The 25,810-nt window shown below is 45.4% G+C and overlaps 1 protein-coding gene and 1 pseudogene across 1 annotated transcript in view; one reads left to right on the forward strand and one right to left on the reverse strand.

Annotated features, from left to right (window-relative positions):
• LOC148540827 (uncharacterized) overlaps positions 1-22,143 on the forward strand; it is a 106,955-nt pseudogene extending 84,812 nt beyond the window's left edge.
• LOC148540826 (uncharacterized) overlaps positions 1-25,810 on the reverse strand; it is a 634,690-nt gene that overhangs the window by 178,774 nt on the left and 430,106 nt on the right. The gene's annotated exons all lie outside the window — the stretch shown is intronic.

Here is a 25,810-nt window from a genome sequence, read left to right on the forward strand (position 1 = left end):
GGGACCATGCGACGGACGCCATTTCACTTCGGCTGTGGAAACTGAACAGGGTGGGTGGGTAGTGTAGGGCTGGGAGAGGTGCTGGTGCTATCTGCTGATCCATTCTGGTCTCTGGTCACAGTGCTGTCACTGTCACTGTGCTGTCTGCTGTTCCATTCTGGTCTCTGGTCACAGTGCTGTCACTATCACTGTGCTGTCTGCTGATCCATTCTGGTCTCTGGTCACGGTGCTGTCACTGTCACTGTGCTGTCTGCTGATCCATCTGGGCTGTCTGCTGTGTCCTGGGCTTGTGCTGTGTCCATCTCTGGGCCCAAGTTCAGGACTCCAAAAAAAAAAGTAAAAAAAAAAAAAATCAAAGTGTCTTTTATATTTTTCTGTGTGCGCGTGGGTGTTAGGCTTAACCGCAGTAGCGCACAATATCCAGCCAACAACGCACATTGCAACAACCTTGTGTTGCCCGACTACAGTTGTGCTCCAAAAAAAAACCAATAAAAGTGTCTTATATTGTTTTCTTCTGTGTGTGCTCGTGGGTGTTAGACTCAGGGCCGGATTAACATTGGGGCGGGTGGAGCTTCAGCTCCCAGCCTCCCCATGAAAATAGGCCCACAGGAGACTGACAGCTTTGACAGGAAAAAAATGTTTTCCTGTCACGGCTGCCAGCAGTTACAAACCCTACCACCAGACCACCCCTGCCCGCCCAGGAAAGCCCGTTCTCAGCAATCATGTCACGGCTGGGCATTACAAACAGTGTACAGTAAGTGTCAGTGAAGGGCTTTGCAAGCCCTCCATCTCTGCACCACGTGATATCACATAAGTACCGCCTAGTGGCGGTACGTATGTGCAACAACTTTTCTTACTGTAGGGCAATGCAGGGGCATGCTAAAATAAATGTGATCAGCGCTAGCCCGGGCGGCTGGGATCGGGCAGACCCTAACTAGTTATTACTCAACGCCGAAAATTGACAGCCCCCGGGGCTCCACCCTCCGCTTCCTGCTCCTCACTTCACATCACCTCGGGACTTTGATGTGCAGTATGCACAGCGCAGCAGCTGGAGGCCAGCCTACAAGTTGAACTCTCCTACCCCCACTGTAATGTGATATGGTCAACTTCCCTTAACCACTCTGAGCCAAGCCAGCCTCCCACCTCAGGTGAGCTCCATGGGGTGTTAGTTACTTGCACTCAAGTAAAAATGTGTTACTGGAAAACGTTAGTTAATAACAAAAAAAATTATATATCTATATATAAAGTATTTATATATATGTATATTTATACATAAGTATGTATATTTATATATATATATAGTATTTATTTTAATTTTTTTTAATATATATACATACAGTATATATACATGTTTTATAATAGATAGATATATCTATTATATTGGTGTGTATATATACATGTTATATATATATATATATATATATACATGTTATATATATATATATATATACATGTTATATATATATATATATATTTATATATATATATATATTAGGGGTGTGCACCGGCCACTTTTCGTGTTCTGTGTTTTGGTTTTGGATCTGGATCTTTCTTCGTGTTTTGGATCTGGATTGGTTTTGCCAAAACCACCCTTCCGTGTTTTGGGTTCTGGGTTTTGTGTTTTGGATCTGTATTTTTTTTTTAAAAAGCATAAAAACAGCTAAAATCACAGAATTTGTGTGTTTTTCTGCTCCTATGCTATTATTAACCTCAATAACCTTAATTTCCACTCATTTCCAGTCTATTCTGAACACCTCACACCTCACAATAGTGTTTTTATATCCAAAAGGTTGCACCGAGGTAGCTGGATGACTATGCTAAGAGATACGAGTGGGCGGCACAAACACGTGGTCCATCTAGGAGTGACACTGCAGTGGCAGACAGGATGGCAGTTTGAAAAACTAGGCCCCAAACAGTACATAATTCAAAGAAAAAAAAGAGGTGCAAGATGGAATTGTCCTTGGGCCCTCCCACCCACCCTTATGTTGTATAAACAGGACATGCACACTTTAACAAACCAAACATTTCAGCGCCAGGGTCTGCCACACGACTGTGGCTGAAATGATTGGTTCGTTTGGGCCCCCACAAAACAAGCTGGCAATTAATCTGTCCCTGCACAAACTGGCTCTACGGAGGCAAGATGTCGTCCTCATCCTCCTCATCCACCGATTCCTTACCCTCTTCAGTGTTGTGTACATCCTCATCCTCACAGAATATTAATTCGTCCCCGCTGGAATCCACAACCACAGGTCCCTCTGTACGTTCTGGAGGCTGGTCTCCCTGGAAGAGTTGATAATTCATTTTATGAACATCATCTTCTCCACATTTTGTGGAAGCAACCTCCTACGCCTTTCGCTGACAAGGTTCCCGGCTGCACTAAACACTCTTTCGGAGTACACACTGGAGGGGGGGCAACTCAGGTAAAATAGAGCCAGTTTGTACAGGGACCTCCAAATTGCTTCTTTTTCCTGCCAGTACAGGTATGGACTGTCTGACATGCCTACTTGGTTGCTGTCACCGATGTAATCCTTTAACAGACAGACGCACACTTGTCACTGCTGCTTTAAGGATGCAGGTGCGGCTACAGCCCACACATTTCACAAAGACAGAAAAAAGAAGAATTTTTTTATTGTTTGTGGAGCGCACTTTGAGGGTTACTCCACCCTTTAACAGACAGACGCACGCTTGTCGCTGCTGCTTTGAGGAAGCAAGTGCGGCTACAGCCCACACAATTCACAAAGACAGAAAAAAAAAGAAGAATTTTTTTATTGTTTGTGGAGCGCACTTTGAGGGTTACACCACCCTTTAACAGACAGACGCACGCTTGTCGCTGCTGCTTTAAGGATGCAGGTGCAGCTACAGCCCACACATTTCACAAAGACAGAAAAAAAAAGAATAATTTTTTTATTGTTTGTGGAGCGCACTTTGAGGGTTACACCAACCTTTAACAGACAGACGCACACTTGTCACTGCTGCTTTTAGGATGCAGGTGGAATCTAGACGGGATTTGGAACCGGGGACACACTACCTCCATCAATTGTCTAAATCCCACTGCACTAATGGCGGATACCGGACGCACGTCTAACACCAACATAGCAGTCAAGGCCTCAGTTATACGTTTTGCTTCAGGATGACTGCTGTCGTACTTCATCCTCATCGCTAGGGACTGTTGGAGGGTCAATTGTTTAGTAAAAGTAGTGGTGTTCCTACTTCCTCTCTGGGATGATGAACAACTCCCAGCAGCAGCAACAGCACTAGGAGGAAGTGGTTCTTGATCTTTCCCTATTTTATTTTTATCGGAGAAAGTTTGGTCCTCCATTTATGTTATATTGATATATACGTGCGGCTAAGGCGCACACAAACACAGAAAATATTTTTTTATTTTTGCTGGAGAGTAGTGCACTTTGTGGGTTACACCACCCTTTAAGAAATGAGCCAGCCGGCTCTTTACTAATGGGACACAGGCGCACGCTTGGAACTGCTCCTTTGTTGATGCACGTGCAGCCACAGTGCACACAATTCACAAACACAGAAAATATTTTTTTATTTGGTTTGGAGTGTACTTTGGGGGTTACAGCACCCTTTAACGATCAAGCCAGCTGGCCCTTTACTTATGACACAGGCGCACGCTTGGCACTACTTTGTTGATGCACGTGCGGCTACTGCGCACACAACTCACAAACACAGAAAATATTTTTTTATTTGGTTTGGAGTGTACTTTGGGGGTTACAGCACCCTTTAACGGTCAAGCCAGCCGGCCCTTTACTTATGACACAGGCGCACGCTTGGCACTACTTTGTTGATGCACGTGCGGCTACTGTGCACACAATTCACAAACACAGAATTTTTTTTTTAATTTGGTTTGGAGTGTACTTTGGGGGTTACAGCATCCTTTAACGGTCAAGCCAACCGGCCCTTTACTTATGACACAGGCGCACGCTTGGCACTACTTTGTTGATGCACGTGCGGCTACTGTGCACACAGATTTTTTTTTTTTTAGCACTTGGGGGGAGCACCCCTGATGGATAGAGCACCCCCTGGACAACAGTACAGCACCCCTTTAGGACTGGGACACTGCACAGGTCTTTGGAGTGGACACAGCCCCTATGGACAACTGACTGCACAACACAGTCCAGCCAGCCCCTATGGACTTTGAAGTAGTGGACACAGCCCCTATTGACAACAGCAGCACAGCACAACACAGCCAGCCCCTATGGACTTTGAAGTAGGGGACACAGCCCCTATGGACAACAGCAGCACTGCGCAGCACAGCACAACACTACTCTGCACTACACTACACTACACAGCCCAGCCAGCCCTAACTCCCACCCTCCCTCTTCAAAGTCCACAGCTGAGTGAGAAAATAGCGTCGACGCGGGTACCTTATATAGGATCCAAAACCCGCGAGACCTGGAAGGCGGGGTGATGACGTTTTGCCTCGATGTCAGATCCGAGTCAGGCGGGAAAAGTCGAGCCTGACTCGGATCGGCCTCGGATCGGGGGGGCTCGGGGGGGTTCGGATTTCAGAAATCCGAACCCGCTCACCCCTAATATATATATATATATATATATATATATATATAATGGACGTGGGGGTGGCTCGCCCCCTCCACTCCAAACGGCTGCAGACGGTCAGGGACTGTGCACCATAAGGAGGACGAAGAGTAATGTGTGGTCTTTAAGTTAAAACACAGCACATTACATCTCCTCCTCTGTGGGGTGCAGAGGCTCTGCAGCATATTTCTATAAAGCACAGCCCCTGACCGTCTGTGCCTGGTGCCTGCTGCTCAGTCAGGTAAGAGAGAGATAGGGAGGAGGGGAGAGGAAGGGGGGTGCTATAACGATTTTTGTTGCCACCCAACATAAAATCATTCCAACACCCTTGATTTATATATATATATATATATATATATATATGTGTATATACAAATATGTATATTTATAACATATATATTTTTATATATGACCAGTTTCAGCTTCTCCAATTACAAAAAAACATGCCTCTGCAAATATATGCAACATGCTACACAGCAGTGGCAACACGCTATGCAGCAGTGGTTACGCCCTCATTCACTAGTCTCACCTCCGCATCACATTGTGAGTCACACCTCATATGGAAGCACACAATAGGCCCTTCTCAAATGTCAGCTCCAGGCCCATGCAGACCTTAATCTGGCACTGGTTAGGCTTAACCGCAGTAGCGCAGAAGAGCCAGCCAGCAACGCATGTTGCAACAACCTTGCGCTGCCCGTCTACAGTCGTTCTCCAAAAAAAAAAATCATAGTGTCTTATATTTTTTTCTTCTGTATGTGCTCGTGGGTGTTAGGCTTAACCGCAGTAGCGCACAAGAGCCAGCCAGCAGCGCAAGTTGCAACCTTTTCCTGCCCGACTCGTCATTCTCCAAAAAAAATAATAAATAAAAGTGTCTTATATTTTTTTCTTGTGTGTGTGCGTGTGTGTTAGGCTTAAACGCAGTAGCGCACAAGAGCCAGCCAGCAACGCAAGTTGCAACCTTGTGCTGCCCGACTCCAGTCGTTATCAATCGGTGCTCTGGGCCCAAGTTATTCTGGAGCTGACAAAAAATAAAAATCATCATTTGTCATTTTTCTAATATTTTTGTGTGTGCGCACGACTGCTCGTGTGTGAATTTTGTAACCGCACCTTGGCTACACTATTGGTGATTGTGACACTGCTTCAAGACTGCAGAAAATATGGAGGGCTGTCACATGACAGGAGAGCAAGGCCAAGAACCACATGTTGTAGCTGCCGCCAGCAGTGCAAGGCCGTCAACTTCCTCATCCTCTATGAAGGCCCATGCCCCAGGGCTTAAGTCACGCCATCGATATGGTAAAGCAAGTTTTAATGAAGTTAAGAAAAAAAAATTGAAAGGAGATTTGTTTTTAGATAAACAAAAAAATGGCAATATGCCATTCACCTTGACCTTTCTTTATGAAGACTGCTGATAGCCATTCTGCTTGTAGTAGTAGTTGTGGTGGTCCAGTTAAAAATGTGAAAGTTGTTAAGACAGCTCCGGGAAACCAACTGTGTGCCCTGAGAAATCGAAATCGCAAATCCCCGAGGAGAGTGCAAGTGTGTCAGCGGTTGCCATGTGTGAGCCCGACCTAATTATTAGTGTACTGGAGGATCCTCCAAGTTCCAACATTTGTGTGCCTCCTGTAAATGTGGGGAAAGGCAGTCAACATCTTACATACGTAGTCATTGAGGATGCTTCTGTGGAATTGCACATGGAGGAGGAGGATATTTTGGTAGTTGAAGGCGCTAAGGATGATGAAGATGTTGCTGATGAGGATGTTGATGCCGATGATGTCCTTTGTGTAAGTAAGGCAACAGCTGCTGCCCATGGTTTGAAAAAGCCAAAGCCCATTGTTGTCATGCCGGGACAAAAGACAAAAAAATCTACTTCTCACGTGTGGAATTATTTCCATCCCGATCCGGACAACAGTTGTCAAGCCATATGTGCCCGTTGCCATGCAAGAGTGAGTAGAGGGAGGGACCTAAACCACCTAGGAACCTCCTCCTTGTTACTTCACTTGGAGCGCATTCACCAAATATCATAGTGTACGTTGCCAAGTTCCAAAACTCAAAACGTAACAAGTCCAGTGTCACCTACATGTTCCCTCTCTGTGGGATCCAAGCGCCTTCGATCTCCAACACCAACACCTGCATCATGACATACATCCTCATTCATGATCGGAAGTAATTTAAAAAAACTATTGACTATTAAACAGTCCTTTGATAGAGGAAGTAAGTATAACAGTTGTCACCCAGTTTCACAGTGGATCACTGACGCCATGACAGCTGTGCTAGTATTAGATGGTGAAATAATAAAAAATGAGGATGATAGTGTGGAGGAAGTGCAAAAGGAGGATGAGGGGGAAATTTGTGTTCTATCTAATGCTAATGAGGATGTTGATGATGAGCAGTGCCAGATTAAGATCTACATGGGCCTGGAGCTGACATTTAAGAAGGGCCTATAGAGTGCTACCACATAGGATGTGACCCACAATGTGGTGCAGAGGCAGAGCCAGCCCTAGCCAATTTGGAGCCCTAGGCAAAATTTTGACTGGTGCCCCCTAGCAGATAATTCCACCACCAATCTTTTAGTTTTTCCGCGGATGCCAAATTTAACACATTGGTTCAAAACCACTCTTTGCCCCCAGCCCCAGTCACGGGTGCCTACCTTTCTCCCAGCTAGCCAGCTACACATTAATTTTTTTAACACACCTAACATACCCAGAGTTGGAGTGAGAAAGCAAAAAAATTGTCATTAGCCATGGTATAGCGGTGTGTGCTATTGAAAGTATCTGGAACACTATATATATGGGTAGCACAGACGGTGTAATGGTTAGCGTTACTTCCTCACAGCACTGAGGTCGTGGGTTCGATTCCCACCACGGCCCTATCTGTGTGGAGTTTGTATATTCTCCCTGTGCTTGCGTGGGTTTCCTCCGGGTACTCCGGTTTCCTCCCACACTCCAAAAATATACCGGTAGGTTAATTGGCTCCAAAACCTAAAAAAATTAACCCTAGTGTGTATGTGTGTGAGCATGTGATAGGGAACATAGATTGTAAGCTCCACTGGGGCAGGGACTGATGTGAAAGGCCAACTATTCTCTGTAAAGCGCTGCGGAATATGTGTGCGCTATATAAATAACTGGTAATAAATAATAAAAATAAATGTATATACATAAATGCATACACACATATATATATATGTGTGTGTATATATATCTATATACACACGTATACATATATACATGTATGCACATTAACACACACACATATATATATATATATATACATATATATGTATATTTATATATGTGTGCGTGTGTATATATATATATATATGTATATATATTATATAAATATATATATATACATATATATATATATATATATATATATATATATATATATATATTAGGGGTGTGCACCGGCCACTTTTCGTGTTTTGGTTTTGGATCTGGATCTTTCTTCGTGTTTTGGATCTGGATTGGTTTTGCCAAAACCACCCTTCCGTGTTTTGGGTTCTGGGTTTTGGATCTGTATTTTTTTTTTAAAAAAGCATAAAAACAGCTAAAATCACAGAATTTGTGTGTTTTTCTGCTCCTATGCTATTATTAACCTCAATAACCTTAATTTCCACTCATTTCCAGTCTATTCTGAACACCTCACACCTCACAATAGTGTTTTTATATCCAAAAGGTTGCACCGAGGTAGCTGGATGACTATGCTAAGAGATACGAGTGGGCGGCACAAACACGTGGTCCATCTTGGAGTGACACTGCAGTGGCAGACAGGATGGCAGTTTGAAAAACTAGGCCCCAAACAGTACATAATTCAAAGAAAAAAAAAGAGGTGCAAGATGGAATTGTCCTCCCACCCACCCTTATGTTGTATAAACAGGACATGCACACTTTAACAAACCAAACATTTCAGCGCCAGGGTCTGCCACACGACTGTGGCTGAAATGATTGGTTCGTTTGGGCCCCCACAAAACAAGCTGGAAATTAATCTGTCCCTGCACAAACTGGCTCTACGGAGGCAAGATGTCGTCCTCATCCTCCGATTCCTCACCCTCTTCAGTGTTGTGTACATCCTCATCCTCACAGAGTATTAATTCGTCCCCGCAGGCATCCACAACCACAGGTCCCTCTGTACGTTCTGGAGGCTGGTCTCCCTGGAAGAGTTGATAATTCATTTTATGAACATCATCTTCTCCACATTTTGTGGAAGCAACCTCCTACGCCTTTTGCTGACAAGGTTCCAGGCTGCACTAAACACTCTTTCGGAGTACACACTGGAGGAGGGCAACTCAGGTAAAATAGAGCCAGTTTGTACAGGGACCTCCAAATTGCATCTTTTTCCTGCCAGTACAGGTACGGACTGTCTGACATGCCTACTTGGATGCTGTCACCGATGTAATCCTTTAACAGACAGACGCACGCTTGTCGCTGCTGCTTTAAGGATGCAGGTGCGGCTACAGCCCACACATTTCACAAAGACAGAAAAAAGAAGAATATTTTTATTGTTTGTGGAGCGCACTTTGAGGGTGTCACCACCCTTTAACAGACAGACACATGCTTGTCGCTGCTGCTTTAAGGATGCAGGTGCGGCTACAACCCACACATTTCACAAAGACAGGAAAAAAAAGACGAATTTTTTTATTGTTTGTGGAGCGCACTTTGAGGGTTACACCACCCTTTAACAGACAGACGCACGCTTGTCGCTGCTGCTTTAAGGATGCAGGTGCGGCTACAGCCCACACATTTCACAAAGACAGAAAGAAAAATAAGAATTTTTTAATTGTTTGTGGAGCGCACATTGAGGGTTACACCACCCTTTAATAGACAGACGCACGCTTGTCGCTGCTGCTGTGAGGACAGTATCATATGCAGTGACAGTAGACTTGTCAGAAATTGTTGGCACGTCCTTCAGTCCGGACCAGATGTCCAAACCGGCCCTTGACTTATGACACAGGCGCACGCTTGGCGCTGCTACTGTGTTGCTGCACGTGCGGCTACATCGCACTCAAGTCACAAACACATTAAAAAAATATTTTTTATTTTTTGGAGCACTTTGAGGGTTACACCACCCTTTAACAGACAGACGCACACTTGTCGCTGCTGCTTTAAGGATGCAGGTGCGGCTACAGCCCACACATTTCACAAAGACAGAAAAAAAAATAAGAATTTTTTAATTGTTTGTGGAGCGCACTTTGAGGGTTACACCACCCTTTAACAGACAGACGCACGCTTGTCGCTGCTGCTTTAAGGATGCAGGTGCGGCTACAGCCAACACATTTCACAAAGACAGAAAAAAAAAAAGAATTTTTTAATTGTTTGTGGAGCGCACTTTGAGGGTTACACCACCCTTTAACAGACAGACGCATGCTTGTCGCTGCTGCTTTAAGGATGCAGGTGCGGCTACAGCCCACACATTTCACAAAGACAGAAAAAAAAAAAGAATTTTTTTATTGTTTGTGGAGCGCACTTTGAGGGTTACACCACCCTTTAACAGACAGACGCACGCTTGTCGCTGCTGCTTTGAGGATGCAGGTGGAATCTAGACGGGATTTGGAACCGGGGACACACTACCTCCATCAATTGTCTAAATCCCACTGCACTAATGGCGGATACCGGACCCACGTCTAACACCAACATAGCAGTCAAGGCCTCAGTTATACGTTTTGCTTCAGGATGACTGCTGTCGTACTTAATCCTCATCGCTAGGGACTGTTGGAGGGTCAATTGTTTAGTAAAAGTGGTGGTGTTCCTACTTCCTCTCTGGGATGATGAACAACTCCCAGCAGCAGCAATAGCACTAGGAGGAAGTGGTTCTTGATCTTTCCCTATTTTATTTTTATCAGAGAAAGTTTGGTCCTTCATTTATGTTATATTGATATATACGTGCGGCTAAAGCGCACACAAACACAGAAAATATTTTTTTATTTTTGCTGGAGAGTAGTGCACTTTGTGGGTTACACCACCCTTTAAGAATTTAGCCAGCCGGCTCTTTACTTATGGGACACAGGCGCATGCTTGGCGCTGCTCCTTTGTTGATGCACGTGCAGCCACAGTGCACACAAGTCACAAACACAGAAAATATATATTTTTTTGGTTTGGACTGGAGTGTACTTTGGGGGTTACAGCACCCTTTAACTGTCAAGCCAGCCGGCCCTTTACTTATGACACAGGCGCACGCTTGGCACTACTTTGTTGATGCACGTGCGGCTACTGCGCACACAATTCACAAACACAGAAAATATTTTTTTATTTGGTTTGGAGTGTACTTTGGGGGTTACAGCACCCTTTAACGGTCAAGCCAGCTGGCCCTTTACTTATGACACAGGCGCACGCTTGGCACTACTTTGTTGATGCACGTGCGGCTACTGCGCACACAATTCACAAACACAGAAAAAATATTTTGTTATTTGGTTTGGAGTGTACTTTGGGGGTTACAGCACCATTTAACGGTCAAGCCAGCCGGCCCATTACTTATGACACAGGCGCACGCTTGGCACTACTTTGTTGATGCACGTGCGGCTACTGCGCACACAATTCACAAACACAGAAAATAATTTTGTTATTTGGTTTGGAGTGTACTTTGGGGCTTACAGCATCCTTTAACGGTCATGCCAGCCGGCCCTTTACTTATGACACAGGCGCACGCTTGGCACTACTTTGTTGATGCACGTGCGGCTACTGCGCACACAATTCACAAACACAGAAAATATTTTTTTTTTTGGTTTGGACTGGAGTGTACTTTGGGGGTTACAGCACCCTTTAACGGTCAAGCCAGCCGGCCCTTTACTTATGACACAGGCGCATGCTTGGCACTACTTTGTTGATGCACGTGCGGCTACTGCGCACACAATTCACAAACACAGAAAATATTTTTTTTGGGATTTGGACTGGAGTGTAATTTGGGGGTTACAGCACCCTTTAACGGTCAAGCCAGCCGGCCCTTTACTTATGACACAGGCGCACGCTTGGCACTACTTTGTTGATGCACGTGCGGCTACTGCGCACACAATTCACAAACACAGAAAATATTTTTTTTTTTGTGTTTGGACTGGAGTGTACTTTGGGGTTTAGAGCACCCTTTATATATATATTAGGGGTGAGTGGGTTCGGATTTCTGAAATCCGAACCCCCCCGAGCCCCCTCGATCCGAGGCCGATCCGAGTCAGGCTCGACTTTTCCCGCCTGACTCGGATCTGAAATCGAGGCAAAACGTCATCATCCCGCCTTCCGGGTCTCGCGGGTTTTGGATCCTATATAAGGTACCCGCGTCGGCGCCATTTTCTCACTCGGCTGTGGACAGTGAAGAGGGAGGGTGGGAGTTAGGGCTGGCTGGGCTGTGTAGTGTAGTGTAGTGTAGTGCAGAGTAGTGTTGTGCTGTGCTGTGCTGCGCTGCGCTGCTGTTGTCCATAGGGGCTGTGTCCACTACTTCAAAGTCCATAGGGGCTGGCTGTGTTGTGCTGTGCTGCTGTTGTCCATAGGGGCTGTGTCCACTACTTCAAAGTCCATAGGGGCTGGCTGGACAGTGTTGTGCAGTCAGTTGTCCTAGGGGCTGTGTCAACTCCAAAGTCCTGTGCAGTGTCCCAGTCCTAAAGGGGTGCTGTATTGTTGTCCAGGGGGTGCTCTGTCCGTCAGGCGTGCTCTCCCCAAGTGCTAAAAAAAAAATAATTTTTTCTGTGTTTGTGAATTGTGTGCGCAGTAGCCGCACGTGCATCAACAAAGTAGTGCCAAGCGTGCGCCTGTGTCATAAGTAAAGGGCCGGCTGGCTTGACCGTTAAAGGGTGCTGTAACCCCCAAAGTACACTCCAAACCAAATAAAAAAATATTTTCTGTGTTTGTGAATTGTGTGCGCAGTAGCCACACGTGTATCAACAAAGTAGTGCCAAGCGTGCGCCTGTGTCCCATAAATAAAGGGCCGGCTGGATTGACCACTAAAGGGTGCTGTAACCCCCAAAGGGCACTCCAAACAAAATAAAATAATATTTTCTGTGTTCGTGAATTGTGTGTACGCAGTAGCCGCACGTGCATTAACAAAGTAGTGCCAAGCGTGCGGCTGTGTCATAAATAAAGGGCCGGCTGGATTGACCGCTAAAGGGTGCTGTAACCCCCAAAGGGCACTCCAAACCAAATAAAAAAATATTTTCTGTGTTTGTGAATTGTGTGCACTGTGGCTGCACGTACATCAACAAAGGAGCAGCGCCAAGCGTGCGCCTGTGTCCCATAAGTAAAGGGCCGGCTGGCTCATTTGTTAAAGGGTGGTGTAACCCACAAAGTGCACTAGTCTCCACCAAAAATAAAAAATTATTTTCTGTGTTTGTTTGCGCCTTAGCCGCACGTATATATCAATATAACATAAATGGAGGACCAAACTTTCTCCAAAAGAAATAAAATAGGGAAAGATCAAGAACCACTTCCTCCTAGTGCTGAAGCTGCTGCCACTAGTCATGACATAGACGATAACATGCCATCAACGTCGTCTGCCAAGGCCGATGCCCAATGTCATAGTAGAGGGCACATACAATCCCAAATGACAAAGTTCAGGAAAATGACCTTGAAAAAAACATTTAAATCATCTGAAGAGAAACGTAAACTTGCCAATATGCCATTTACGACACGGAGTGGCATGGAACGGCTAAGGTCGATCCCTATGTTCATGACTAGTGGTTCAGCTTCACATGACGATGGAAGCCCTCCTCCCACTAAAAAAATCAAAAGAGTTAAGCTGGCAAAAGCACAGCGAAGAACTGTGCTTTCTAAGAAGATATCACAAATCCCCAAGGAGAGTCCAAGTGTAGTGGTGGTTGCGATGCCTGACCGTCCCAGCACTGAACGGGAAGAGGTGGCTCTTTCCACCATTTGCACGCCCCCTGCAAGTGCAGAAAGGAGCACCCACAGTCCACTTGCTGATATGCAAATTGAAGATGTCACTGTTGAAGTACAACAGGATGAGGATACTGGTGTAGCTGGCGCTGAGGAGGAAGTTGGCGAGGAGGATTCTGATGGTGATGTGGTTTGTTTAAATCAGGCTCCGGGGGAGACAGTTGTTCTCCGTGGGATGAAAAAGCCCATCACGGTCATGCCTGAGCAGAAGACCAAACATTCCACTTGTTTGGTCTGGCAATATTTATATCCAAATCCGGACAACAACTGTCTTGCCATATGTACCATATGTAAAGGTGAAATAAGTAGGGGTAGGGACGTTAACCACCTAGGAACATCCTCCCTTATACGGCACCTGCAGCGCGTTCATAAAAAGTTACTGTCAAGTTCAGAAACTTTGGCTAAGACCGTAAGCAGTCCAGGGACACCAAAATCCCTTTTTCCTGTTTTATCCAAGGAATCGGTGGATGAGGAGGATGAGGACGACATCTTGCCTCCGTAGAGCCAGTTTGTGCAGGGACACATTAATTGCCAGCTTGTTTTGTGGGGGCCCAAACGAACCAATCATTTCAGCCCCAGTCATGTGGCAGACCCTGGCGCTGAAATGATTGGTTTGTTAAAGTGTGCATGTCCTATTTATACAACATAAGGGTGAGTGGGAGGGCCCAAGGACAATTCCATCTTGCACCTCTTTTTTTTCTTTGCAGTATGTACTGTTTGGGGCCTAGTTTTTCAAACTGCCATCCTGTCTGCCACTGCAGTGTCACTCCTAGATGGGCCACGTGTTTGTGCCGCCCACTCGTGTCGCTTAGCATAGTCATCCAGCTACCTTGGTGCAATCTTTTGGCCATAAAAACAATACTGTGAGGTGTGAGGTGTTCAGAATAGACTGGAAATGAGTGGAAATGAAGGTTAATAATTGCATATGAGCAGAAAAACCCACAAATTCTGTGATTTAAGCTGTCTTTATGCTTTTTTTCAAAAAAATACAGATCCAAAACACAAAACACAGAACTCAAAACACGGAAGGGTGGTTTTGGCAAAACCAATCCAGATCCAAAAGACGAAGAAAGATCCAGATCCAAAACCAAAACACGAAAAGTGGCCGGTGCACACCCCTAATCTATATATATATATATATATATACACACACACACACACACACACATATATATATATATAAATGTATGCATATATAATATACACACATATATATACACACACACATATATATATAGATGTATGCATATATAAATATATACACACCTATCTATATATAATATATATATATATATATATACACATATATATATATTATATATATGTGTGTATATATATAATATATATATACAGTATATAACATACATGTGAGATTACACCACCTCCTTTCATAGTCAGTCACTGTCAGACGCAGCACTGACAAAACCACTCTAATATAGCCAGTCGGAGTGAGAGAGTGAGAAAGGCTGCCTCCTTTGTTTTTTAATTATGCTGCTGGCGCTGTGGCGCAGCACAGCTAAATTTAATTTATTACGGTGTCTTACCTGTGGCCTGCAGTGATTCTTCGCAATGGCTGGCTGGGGGCCTAGGCGTCTATTAGACGGAGGCAGAGCTGCCATGAGTTGTTACTCACGGCTCTGCTCCGCAAAGGCCCATGGGAGGTGCGGCAGCGGCAGGGCATGTGCAGCATGCCCTCCCGTGGCCATCTTGGTTTCTCCTTCTGCATAGAAGCTCATTCTGAGAAAGAGCCGGGCAGATGCGAATCCCGGTCACAAGTCACATGACCGGCCTGCCATCCGCTGCGCTGCCCAATCGGAGAGCTCCGATCGTGGCAGCGTGCTGGGAGGGAGCGCGGGTGCTGGGAGAGGGCGCGGGTAGCAGCGCCAGCATCGCTGTAGAGGTGGGAGGCTGGGACCAGCGGCTAGCAGCAGGCGGCAGGGGGAGGCAGACAGACAGAAGCAGAGCCCTGGAATACCCCTAGCATTCTGAGTTGCTCCTAGGCATTTGCTTATAATGCCTATGCCTAGGGCCGGCTCTGTGCAGAGGTGTGACTAGAGATGGGGGACATGACCAGTGCAGAGGCAATGCTTTTTTTGTAATTAAATAAGATATAACTGATCATATATATAAATATATATATGTGTGTATATATATATATATATATATATATATATATATAATATATATATATATATATTATATATATATATATACAGTCAGGTGCATAAATATTGGGACATTGACAGAATTTTCATATTTTGGCCTCTATTCACCACCACAATGGCTTTGAAATTAAACAAATAAGATGTTCTTTAACTGCAGACTTTCAGATTTAATTTGAGGGTAATTACATCCAAATCAGGCGAACAGTGAAGGAATTACAATGGTTTCTATATGTGCCTCCCACTTTTTAAGGGGCCAAAAGTAATGGGACTATCAACTCAAAAGCTATTTCATGGACAGGTGTGGGCTATTCCCTTGTTATTTCATTATCAATTAAGCAGGTAAAATGTCATGAGTTGATTCTAGGTGTGACATTTGCATTTGGAATCAGTTGCTGTCGACTCTCAATATGAGATCCAAAGAGCTGTCACTATCAGCGAAGCAAGGCATCATTAGGCTGAAAAATCAAAACAAGCCCATCTGAGAGATAGCAAAAACATTAGGTGTGGCCAAATCAACTGTTTGGAACATTCTTAAAAAGAAAGAACGCACCAAAGAGCTCAGCAACACCAAAAGACCCGGAAGACCACGGAAAACAACTGTGGTGGATGACAAAAGAATTATTTCCCTGGTGAAGAAAAACCCATTCACAACAGTTGGCCAAATCAAGAACACTCTCCAGGAGGTAGATGTATATGTGTCAAAGTCAACAATCAAGAGAAGACTTCACAAGAGTGAATATAGAGGGTTCACCACAAGATGTAAACCATTGGTGAGCCACAAAAACAGGAAGACCAGATTAGAGTTTGCCAAACAACATCTAAAAAAGCCATTACAGTTCTGGAACAACATCCTATGGACAGATGAGACAAAGATCAACTTGTACCAGAGTGATGGGGAGAAAAGAGTATGGAGAAAGAAAGGAACTGCTTATGATCCAAAACATACCACCTCATCAGTGAAGCATGGTGGTGGTAGTGTCAAGGCGTGGGCATGTATGGCTGCCAATGGAACTGGTTCTCTTGTATTTATTGATGATGTGACTGCTGACAAAAGCAGCAGAATGAGTTCTGAAGTTTTTTGGGCAATATTATATGCTCATATTCAGTCAAATGCTTCAGAACTCATTGGACGGCGCTTCACAGTGCAGATGGACAATGACCCGAAGCATACTGCAAAAGCAACCGAAGAGTTTAAGGCTAAAAGTGGAATGTTATGCAATGGCCAAGTCAATCCCCTGACCTGAATCTGATTGAGCATGCATTTCACTTGATGAAGACAAAACTGAAGGGAAAATGCCCCAAGAACAAGCAGGAACTGAAGAAATTTGCAGTAGAGGCCTGGCAGAGCATCACCAGGGATGAAACCCAGCGTCTGGTGATGTCTATGCGTTCCAAACTTCAGGCTGTAATTGCCTGCAAAGAATTTGCAACAAAGTATTAAAAAGTGAAAGTTAGATTTAGGATTGTTTAGATTGTCCCATTACTTTTGGCCCCTTAAAATGTGGGAGGCACATATAGAAACCGTTGTAATTCCTACACCGTTCACCTGATTTGGATGTAATTACCCTCAAATTAACTCTGAAAGTCTGCAGTTAAAGCACATCTTGTTTGTTTCATTTCAAAGCCATTGTGGTGGTGAATAGAGGCCAAAATATGTAAATTCTGTCAATGTCCCAATATTTATGCACCTGACTGTATATATATATATATATATATATATATATATATGTGGGGGAGGGGGGGAGGAGAGTTCCACTTGTAGGCTGCTGCTGCACAGTGACACTGCACACATCAAGGGCCAGATCAGGTGGAAGCGAAGAGTGCAGGGCGAAGTTGTGGGGGTTGTTAATGTTGGGCGGTCAGTAATTGCCAGGGTCTGACCGGCCGCCCAGGTTTGCGCTGATCACCTTTATTTTAGCGCGCTCCTACACAGCCCCGACAGTAAAAGAAAAATATTGCACATAGGTACCGCCACTGGGCGGTACTTATGTGATGTCTTGTGGTGCAGAGAGGGAGGGCTTGTGAAGCCCTTTGCTCACACTGTGCAACCATTTACAATGCCTGGCTGTGACTCGACGAGAGAACGGAGGAGTTTTCCTCCTGGGCTGGCGGGGTCGTCTGGTAGTAGGGTTTGTATAGACAAGGGCATGGGAGGACGGTTGCTGGCAGCCGTCACAGGAAAAAATGTTTTTCCTGTCAATGCTGTCAGTCTTCTGTGGACAGCGGGCCTATTTTAATGGGGAGGCCTGGAGCTGCAGCTCCACCCGCCCCATTGTTAATCCGGCCCCGATGATGAGGATGTTGTTTGCATAAATCAGCCACCCGTCGCAGCAGTTCTTGCTAATGATAAAAAGAAAGCCAGAAAAGAAACGTCTTGGGTGTGGAATTATTTTAATCTAAATTCTGACAACAGTTGTGGAGGCATCTGTTCCATTTGTAAAGCCAAAGTTAGCAGAGGAAGGGACGTTAACCATCTAGGCACCTCTTCCCTGTTACGTCATTTGCAGTAAGTTCATGCAATTTGTTTAACAAAATTATAATTTGTAAATTAATAACAAGCAGTCCAGTATCAGCTACCAACAGTTTGGACCATAACATGCAATCTCCACCACCAACACCCTCATCATCAACCTCCTCCATAATAATTAAAGGTAGTCCTTCCAAAAAATGTTTTCTGGGGCCCAAACAAACCAAGGAGTTCAGCCACGAAAGTGTCCTAGTCACTAAAGTGCTCGGTTTGTTAAACTGTGCATGTCCTTTTTAATATCCCATGTAAGAGTGGGTGGGAGGGACAATTCCATCTTGCACCTCTTTCCTTTACATTTGGCACAATTTGGGGCATTGCTGACTGACATTATTATAGTTTATTAAACTGCCATCCTTTCAAAACACAGTGGAGCGCTAATTCCACTTGTCTTTTCCCATCAATTGGTGGGATATTAATACAACATTTGTTTGTCCAATTGTTTTTTACCAGTCAATGTCATATGTAATCATTTCATTATTGCCACATTGGTAATTGTACAGATATGATTTGAGTATATGTAAAATAGTTGTTGAATCCAATGTTTTTAGGAACTGCAGTTCTAGTTATATGTGAAATAAATTGATATTCAATAATATTTCTAACTTTTTTTTGTGAACATCAGCGCAGACATATCCTTTTTGTAAACTGCCATCCTGTCTGCCACTGCTGTGTGGTAATGTTTCATAGATGTCTGATATTTTTTTAAACTGCCGTGCGTTTGTGCCGCTGCTCTGTTGCTTACTTTAGCCACCCAGCTCGCTGCAGCCTTTGGCCTATATTGGTGAAAAATAGTGAAATTAATATTGTGAGCTGTGAGGTAGTTAAGAATGCCTAAAAATGTCTGAAATTCATTGTTATTGAGGTTAATAATACTGTAGCAACAAAAACAGGCCCAAATTATGTGGTTTTAGCTGTTTTTATGATTTTTTAAGAAAAAATCCAGATCCAAAACCAGGGGAGATCCAGATCCAAAACCAAAACACTGGGGTCGGCGCACATCTCTAATTTATAGTAGTAAGTCAGAGACCCACTCTCCACCTTCCTGAGATAGCACAGTAAAACTGGGTACATGTTCAACTACGTGTGTACCCAGCAATGAGACACACAACCCATCTGCTGACAGGCTGACATATAGGGTGGTGCGTAGACACTGGGTGATACATTTCTCGACTTCCCGATATGCCGGCCCCTGCCGCATAGCGCTGCATGGGTTAGTCAGCTGCATCGCCTGATTGGACTGTATGTACATCTGACGACCGCATGGGAATGTGCACTGCACGATGCAGTGCATACACACTGGACGATTTTAAATGATTTGTCGCTCCGATGCATTGGAAACGGCCAAATCGTTAACAAAATCGTCTAGTGTGTAGGGGCCTTAAGGTATACAGACTATGTAAGGAGTATTAGCATAACACCACTAATGGAAACTGTAGGGTTAGTAATAGTGCTATGCAATAATTAATTCCTGATTGGGTTTATTGTAAGGACATTTGCATGATACTGTAGTGAGGGAATAGTGCAATGGTAATATAGGTTTAACATTTGCCTTATGGCATTAATTAGCCTAAATAATACAGTATAACCAAGGTACAGTTCTTCTACAGTGTTTTATAATGTAAGTTGTAGAGTACCTAAAGCACGATGTCTAGAAGGGTCATCCAGCGAATACACACAGGGGGATAATATCTTTCTATATACTTAAGTAAGAAACGGAATTCTGTTGAACTGCATTATAAATGGTTTTGTCTTTTAAACAAAACCACCTTCTCATCATTTAAATAAAATACACCTACCCTTTGCAACTATTGGTTTTATATATTTTTACCAGTGTATTATTTATGGGGAAGGGGCGGGACAAAGTTTCATCAAATCAATAGCTTGGGTCATAGGGGTTTTCCTGAGCTGACACCAGGGGCACATACAGCAGCCATAGCCAGTGTGTCAGTAGCCCGTTGTGACCTGTGTGAGGTCTATGACATGTCACTGGCTATATAATCCCCTGGTTACACTGGGAGTCACCCTGTTACTGCAATCCCCAGAGTGCAGACAGGGCTTCAGACAAGTTCCCCAAATATAGGCTGCTAGACATCGTGTCTGCTCTGCAGTGTGCATCACCGAGCTCTGCGATACACATCTACACATACACGTCATCTGGAACATGCCGAGATGCCAGTTACTTTCTCTGATGCTCGCTTCTGATTGGTAGGAGGCAGCTCCAGATGTCACCCTGAGTATGGAGAGGTGCCCGTTAGAGCCCATGTACATGGCTGGGAGCAGCCCACCGTCCCCGGGTCCTGCACTGACCTCTGCTCAAACATCACAGGCTGGGAAGTTGCTATCTGTGGCCCTGATTCAGAGCCGGACGCGCTCGCTCTGAATCAGGGCCGTCCTTCATTTGTAGAGCGGCCTCCTGGCCGCTCGTATAGCTGTGGGTGACCTTGTGGTAGGGTCTCGTTGCCGCAAGCCCAGGAGTGCTTTCGGCTCTATCAGAGCCGAAAGCACTCCCACTGACATCACTTGTGATGTCAGTGGGGCCAGTCCCAGATGGTAGGCGTTCCCATGAGAACGCCTCCGTCTGGCCAGCCACGCCCCCAGCACGCCCACCAAAGGGGGTGTGCTGTCACTCACCATCGACAGCATGCCCCCTTTGTAGCGAGACCCATAGCGACGGCTTGCCCATCTCTATTCGGGTCTTGTGCATGCACACGACGGAACTACCTCCGTAGTGCGCATGCGCACTGGGCTAACATCGACCCGCTTGCGAGTGCTCAGTGCTCGCGAGCGGGTCTGAATTAGGCCCTGTGTCCCCAGCTGAACCTTGGATGAGAAGAATGCCAAGGAAGTTTCCCCAAACCCTGGAGCCAGCAATGGACCATAGCAGCACCAGCAGGGGGCTGTACAGAGCCAGTCCAGCATCCGTTCCCTATGCGCACCAGATCCAGACCTGGTTATAGTGCAGGCATCCACCAGTGAGCTCCTGCAGTTCCTGGGAGAGTATGTCTGCAGGCGGTGCCCCAAACTGAGAGACCTGAACCGAGAGAAAGTCATTCAGTGCTTCCATGATGCTGACTTCTGGCTTCTGCAACACGGCCAACGTGGTGTTTGTGTATATGATCTAAAGAGAGGCCATTGGTGGCCTCCTGGACAGTGAGGATCAACTACAATCTACCTTCCTCACCTGCCTATACTTGGACTACTCATACATTGGCACTGAGACATCCTACCCATTGAGGCCCTTCCTCATAGAGACTGACAGAGGGGCCTTCTGGCAGTGCTGCCTGACCATTGCAGACTGCACCAGTGCCAAAATGATGCAGATCAACAGTGATCCCAATTACTTTACACAGGTTCTCCAGGACCTGTGTAGCGATGGCATTATGCCAGGAAAAAATAAAAATGTGGCATCTGTGTCCCCAGCTCCTGCAGTCTTGGATGAGAATAATGCCAAGAAAGTTTTCTCAAACCCTGGAGCCAGCAATGGACAAAAGCAGCACCAGCACTGGACAGTACACAGACAGTCCAGCGTCCGCTCCCGCTGCACATCACATCAAGACTCAGTTAAAGTGCAGGCATCCACCTGAGAGCTCCTGCAGCTCCTGGGAGAACATGTCTGAGAAAGTCACCCATTGGTTCCATATCGTTGACTCCTGGCTTCTGTCACACTTCCAAGACTACAGCTTCATCACTCCAGCCAATGTCGTGTTTGTGTTTATGATCTGCAGAGAGGCCATTGGTGACCACCTGGACAGTGAGGATGAGCTACAAGCCACTTTCCTCACCTGCCTCTACTTGACCTACTCATACATGGGCACTGAGACATCCTACCCACTGAGGCCCATCTTCATAGAGACCAACAGAGGGGCCTTCTGGAAGCACTGCCTGACCATCATAGACTGCACCAGTGCCAATAAACAGTGACCCCCATTACTTTACACATGTGCTACAAGACCTGTGTAATGTGGGCATTAGGCCTGGAAAGCAGCAAAAGAAGAAATCTGTGCTGACATCTGCATTCACATAGATGAGGCGACTGGCGTCCTCTGCAAAAAGGAAGATTCTGAGGAAAAAAGCCCAAAGCCTGGACCCATAAATGGTTCTGGACACTGGTGATTTGATCAGTTGAAGATTTCCAGATTTCTGTTTCTAGTCAGCCATTTCCATGACATACAATAAAAGCAGACTTTGTTTGCATTTAAAAAAATGGTTTTAAGTTTTTGTGGTGTATGTATTTATATGTAATCACTGTAACTGGTTATTGTAATTTAATTTTAAATCAGTCTGCCTGAACGGCACCCCTGTTGAATGTTCACAGTGTCGACATGTGAAATGTAAACATTCTGCAGGGAGCAGAGGGTTAGGGTTTGGCTGCGGGACCGCATACCTCCCAACCGTCCTGATGTTGGTGGGACAATGTCACGTTCCCCTCAAGTGTAATGTTGGGAGGTATTAGACTGGAGAGTTAGGGTTAGGCTGAGGGACAAGAGGGCTAGGCACTATGTGGAGGGTTAGGGTTAGGCTGCAGGAAGGGAGAGTTTGGGTTAGACATTAGGGCATGTATAGGGTTAGGCTGCAGTAGGGGAGAGTTAGAGTTAAGCTAACCACACATCTAAAGATTATATGTCCAACCAGCCAACTAGTTGATTGGTTGGAATGAAAATCTGGTAAGGTATGAAAGCAAATGACAATCAGCAATTTGCTCCCAAACACCGGAAAATAGACAAATACTGTTGTTTGAAAAAATTGTTTAGTTCAAACATTTAACAAACTTGTCTGAACGACCATTTTCACCTGTTTTCTGGCATTCAGGAGCATAATTGCTGTTCATCCTTTACTCCCATGAGTTACCAGATTGTCATTCCAACCAATCAACTAGTTGGCTGGTTGGACAGATAATATTTAGATGTGTGGCCAGCTTTACTCACCAAGGGAACTGCTGGATGACAGCAAGAAGTCGCCATCACCTGACCACCAGACTCAAAAGACACCATGTTGACTACTACTCATGTCATCTACTCATGTCAACATTTCATCAGTGTTTATATGGTGAAAGTTGACAAAATATACCCAACCCATGCAAATAAAAAGAAGGTAGAGCTGTAGAAACAGAATCTGCATAAAATATCAAAAGTAAAACCTAAATTATGTCAAGTCAAAAACTAATATCGTTAGAACTATCTGGACAAAACAGACAGGGCCGTAGCTAGGGTAGTGTAGCCGGTGCCATTGCACAGGGCACCACAGCTCAGGGGGCGCTGTTTGGGCCTTTCAAATTTCTGTTTATTATCATTCTCACTTGTAGTTTCCTCTTATTTCATTCCCAGCATCTCCTGGACTCCCCTATCTCTTCCCTGGCCCTTCTCCATGAGGCCATTCCCCTTTTTTGGGTGCATTATGTCCCTTTGAAAAATGAGGGGGGCGCCAATGCTCTTTCTGGCACAGGGCACCAAAAAGTCTAGTTGCGGCTCTGAAAACAGATAGACTGATAAAAGAACATATTGCCCTTCATAGATCTGCAATCAGAGCAGCGATTGAATTGGGTGCAACCAGTGGTCAGACACTATGCTACAGCCCCACATGGATTAGCAAGGCTCAGATACAGAATTACTGATCATGGAGAGTTGTAAAGGCAGATCCCAAACTATTAATGCAAATCAGATCCTGAACTATTGGAGCAAGATATCTGCTCTGTAAAACAAGCCATACTAGTGATACTTTCACCATTAGTAGCAGCAGAAGTTTACACTACCCGGTTTGACCCAACACTGTTACTGTGGTTGCAGGCAGAGTTTATAGTTAGGAGTGGGATGTGTCTGAGCTCAACTCTAAATCACAGTGTAAATTGCATGCTGTGTGTACAAGAAGGCAGTCTTCCCTGCATGCCCCCAAAATTTGCATTTCAACCCCTTGAATAGCAATATGGTTTGTCTGGAACAAATTTGCACCCTTTAGCCCTTTGGAGGTCCTTTGACTAAACCCAATTGGGCCCCTACAAATGTGAAATAAATGCATGCCTTCTCATGGGGAATGAAATGTAAAGGCATGAGTGACATCCTGAAAATGCGAAGGTATCACTCCTGACCTGCTGGTGCCGTGGAGGATTGTGGCAATGTTGGGTACTACATTTCTCAGGATGGAGAAGGCCGGAGGTATATACAATACACAAGAGGTGTGGAGACATCAGGTAGCTGAAGAGAAGTGGTAAAAGTGAAGTCTGTGAGATAGAAGAGCATGGTGTGATGTGCTGGTGCCAATATGTGTTTGGTGCAAGAGGAACTGTGTCCGGGCAGCTGAGGAGCAGGGAAGTATCTTATATCTTACCCACACAGCCTGTGAGTCGCAGTTGGAAAGGTGTGGAGATGCCGCCTAGGTGGAGATGTGTAGAGACGCCGCCTAGGTGGAGAGGTGTAGAGACATGTAGAGACGCCTTGGTGAAAGAGACATTCCTGTCGCAAGAAGCAGGGGAAGTGGCAATCTTACTTGCCACACTGTGGTGCGATGATGGAATGGTATGATTGTAAGTCCCTGTGACCTGTGGGGAGTAGTTGCAGTCCAGCCAGGGCCAGTTCTATAATTATGCACTGTACAAAGCCGAGTAGGGCACCACACAGTGGAGGGCACCCTGGCCATGACCATGCTAATTTATTATTTAATGCAACAAGGCAGCTAGCAGCTGAAGTGGGCCGTGGGAAGACTGTCACTGTGACACAACTGCACCACACTTGTAATGGGCGGCCTCATGCTTTCAAGGAGTGACGTGACATCATGACGTCATGTTGCAGGCACAGCACGCCAACAGGGCTGGGGCTGGATGCAGCATTGGGGGAGAGTAAGACGGGAGCCACAACCCACATTTGTGGAAGAATCAAAGGTGCCGGTGGCCATTTTCCTGCTGCAAGTGCTGCGGGCTGAGGCGCCAGAACCGCCCACCCGTCGCGGTCAGTAAGGGTAACTAAGTTACTCCTGGCCCTAGGCTGCCTGGCTGGCCTGCTGTTAAGTTTGTGTGTCAGTGACATACTGAGAGTGTGTTGCAGTAAAAGACAGTGTTTCAGTCTGTCTGATTCAAGTCAAGTGATATGGTGCTAGCCTGGTATTATTATTATTATTATCCTTTATTTATATGGCGCCACAAGTGTTCCGCAGCGCCTTACATAGTACATAGAACTAATAAGTGAACAAGAAACAAGTAACTTACAGTACATTACAGTGCAGGACAAGGACTAAATTTATATAAATTGCTGCTATAGCGATTAAAGCACTCACAATAAGCAGCCAGGAGTTGGCAGTCATGTGTTAGGTGCCCTTATGGAGAGTAGAGAGTACAAGAAAATGTAAAGAGAAGCACATGAGGGGAAGAGGTCCCTGCTCGTGAGAGCTGGGCTGTCATCAGAAATTGTGGGGCTCGGGGGGACTGACCAAACAGGCAGAGACACCCCCCTACGTTTCTGTAACTCCAGCCATGCAATGTCTCTCCAGTTCATCAGACCCCCTGCTGTGTCTATCCAGCCAGCCTACCTTCTGTGTCCCCAACCAGCTCCCCTTCTGTGTCCCCAGCCATCCATCCCACCTTATGTCTCCCCAGCCAGCCCCCCTACTGTGTCCCCAGCCAGCCAACCTCCCTACTGTGTCCCCAGCCAGCCCACCCCCCTACTGTGTCCCCAGCCAGCCCCCCTACTGTGTCCCCAGCCAGC

The sequence above is a fragment of the Taudactylus pleione genome, unplaced genomic scaffold, assembly GCF_031769625.1.
Source record: "Taudactylus pleione unplaced genomic scaffold, aTauple2 ptg000017l, whole genome shotgun sequence".
In the NCBI taxonomy this organism is placed as follows: domain Eukaryota; kingdom Metazoa; phylum Chordata; class Amphibia; order Anura; family Myobatrachidae; genus Taudactylus; species Taudactylus pleione.